This window comes from Belonocnema kinseyi, chromosome 4, assembly GCF_010883055.1.
Source record: "Belonocnema kinseyi isolate 2016_QV_RU_SX_M_011 chromosome 4, B_treatae_v1, whole genome shotgun sequence".
NCBI lineage: Eukaryota > Metazoa > Arthropoda > Insecta > Hymenoptera > Cynipidae > Belonocnema > Belonocnema kinseyi.
Genome location: NC_046660.1, coordinates 30,512,597 through 30,515,654, shown reverse-complemented (window position 1 = coordinate 30,515,654; position 3,058 = coordinate 30,512,597). Strand labels below are relative to the sequence as shown.

The 3,058-nt window shown below is 29.3% G+C and overlaps 1 protein-coding gene across 1 annotated transcript in view; it reads left to right on the top strand.

Moving 5' to 3' along the window:
- LOC117170817 (acidic mammalian chitinase-like) overlaps positions 1 to 3,058 on the top strand; it is a gene marked incomplete at its 3' end in the record, with an annotated part of 70,729 nt that overhangs the window by 36,710 nt on the left and 30,961 nt on the right. The gene's annotated exons all lie outside the window — the stretch shown is intronic.

The window sequence follows — 3,058 nt, the reverse complement described above, 5'->3', positions numbered from 1 at the left end:
AAAAATTGCACTATACAGAGATCAATTTCAAAATATTTTACTGTGCTAAAAAAAAAGTGATAAATATTTCCAGAAATTCTTTGGGCAATTTTGAGATATCAGTGGTTAAAATAAGTTATCCAAATTCCATCAATCAAACCAATTATATTCTTTCGAAATTTCACCATCACAAAGCCTGCTCCATAAATAAGAAAAATACTACATTTTTAATTGGGAAATGTATAAATTAACAATATAAAAAAATGTTTGAAAAATTGACTGCAGCTTTAGAAAAACTTTAGGGAAAGATACGGTATGAGAGGAATTGTGAACAGAATATTATTCCTGCTATAAGAAAAAAATTCCTAGTAATTCTTTCGTAATTTCGCTCGATTTAAATTAGAAAAATTTAACTTATTACTTATGTGTCACTTTATCGATACACAAAGAAGCTTCAATATATAAATAACGCAGCCTGAAGATAATATTGTGAAACTTGTAAATCGGTTTCGTCACCTGGAAATGAAAAAACAGAGTTATTTACACACTTCACATACCTAATCTTCGCTTTTTCAAGTTTAAAATAATATCAAAGGAAAATTACGAAATTCGGTCAACCGCAATAGCACGCATGACACAAAAATCCTCTGATTTCGAAACCTAAAATAAAAATTAAGACATTTAAAATGCAACGAACAAAATTGGAACATTTCACCCGAAATTACAATTTTTCACGACAGTTTAATTTTCTACTTAAAGAAATAAATTTTCCAGTAAGCTCTTTTTGCGCTAACAAAAATAAATTTTCTCCTATAAAAGATGACTTTTCCTCGAAAAGGTGAATTTTTAACCAAGCGAGTAAAATGCAAAAAATTTAATTTATAAAAAATAAGTTAATCCTCTACCAAATGCATGAATGTTACATCTAATAATTCGATTTTTAATTCAAAGAGATATTTTTCGCACCAAAAATGGAACCGTGAAATGTGTAGATTAGAAAATTAATTTTTAACAAAAAGAGCAAAATTTAATCTTTCAATCCAAAAGCTTATTTCCAAAAAAAAATTACTTTTTTACCCTGAAGATTAATAGTCAACCAAAACGACGAAATTTTAATATGAAATTTACATTTTTAACCTAAATATTTGATTTTTTAAGCAATAAGTTCAGTTTCTACCAAACAGTTAAACTTTTTTAAAAATAGTTTAATTGTTAACCAAGCAGCGAAATTTTCAACCAAATTGTGGAATTTTTTGAATTTCGAATTTGTAATTGAAACTCTGAACTTTTAACTAAAAATTTCATATTTAACTGGATTAAAAAAAAAATTGGGTTAATATTGCCTGATTTGTCTGATTACGAACAAGTTATTATCAATTAAAATTTGTGTTCAAATCAGAATAAAATTATGATAAATATCTTATTGTTATTCAATTTCTTAAATACAAATATTTTAGGATGACCATTATAATTTTACAAACTCTGAATATAAATCAAAAATATTTAATTGATTAATCATTTTCTGCCTTACTGAAAACCTCGTGAAGTAAACGCAAAAAATTTAAAATTAAGCAATTTTGCTCAAAATAACCATGCACAATTCATGATAAAACTATAATTCTTCTTAATTTAACTCTATTCAGTAATAAAAATACCAGAATTTAAATTTGATATCCTCAGAAATATACAGTAGTAATTCAAAAGTCCCCAACATATTGTACAATTTAAAATAGTTAACATCCAGCACGGAAGAATATCAAATTGAATGCAGAAAAAACATATTAAAATTCATGCCTAACAGATTCGCAATGTTTTTAACAAACAATTATTTTAAACCCTACAGTATCAGAGAGAATTATTAATTAATGAATTCTTTCACTGTCAAATATCATTACATTTCAAATAGTTGTATTATAAAAACCTTTAATCCCAATTTTGTAATGCAAACAGAAATTACATTTAAAAATCGATCAATTATAATTTCTTTAGTTTGAAAACATGAAAATTTTTTAAATTTAATTATAAAATAAAAGTTTATCAATTTCAAACGCTTTCTATGCCAGATTATCTAAACGGTAAAAAGAGTAATTTTTAATTGAAACCAGTACGAAGCAAGAGGACTAAGAGACGTCAGATTAAACGTTTCAAAATTAAACCATGAAAGATAAATTTTTTTATATTTTACGTTTTGAAAATAAAAAATAATTCTCGTGCAGTCGATAAGACATGCCAACATGGCTTTGTTGTTGGAAATTGGAGGGTCATTTTCAATGTGAATTTTTACGTTGAATCCGAATCCGGCGTCAGAATTGGCCCATCACGTCAGGATTTCAAAACATTTAAGGTTATGTACCCAAAAATGGCGTTTCTGCCACGACCTCGACCCTCGACTTTCCAACAACAAAACCATGTTGGCCTGTGGTATTTAAAGCAAATGCTCAAGACATAATGGGACATATGTCGTGATTTCAAATTGGCGTAACTTGGTATAGAAAACTGGTAATTGAACTCCGCGACTCTCTAATTAAAGAGAAGGAGCAGTACTATATGATACAACTAAAGAAAATATTCCAAAAACTGTTGTGTCTTCTGCACATAATCTCAAAAGTAGCCAAAAACGCCATTTTTTGGATAGATAACCTCCAATATCTTAAAATCCTGACGTGATGGGTCAATTCTGATTCCGGATTCGAATTTTACGCGAAAAATTACTTCGGAAATGACCCTCCACTTTCCAACAACTGACATGACCCCATTATTTGCAGACCTGTGTAATTGATCAGTTACCACTCGATCAGTTATTTCCTCCAGGCGTCTACCAGTGTCACTTCTCACCCTGTAAACAGTACAGTGGAGGGATAAGAGCAAAACCGGTCCTCTATCTTTCTCACACAATAAGCTTTCTCTCATGCACTAAAATTTAGGGCCTGAACTGTTGTTGGCGATTATTATTGATTGTTCGTCGTTCTTAGCAGTGACGCTTATACTTATCATTTGACTGTCTCAGAGGACAATAAAAGACATAAAAAACAATGACAAACTATTTGGCGGCACTTTGCTACTCCTTTCAGGTGATTTC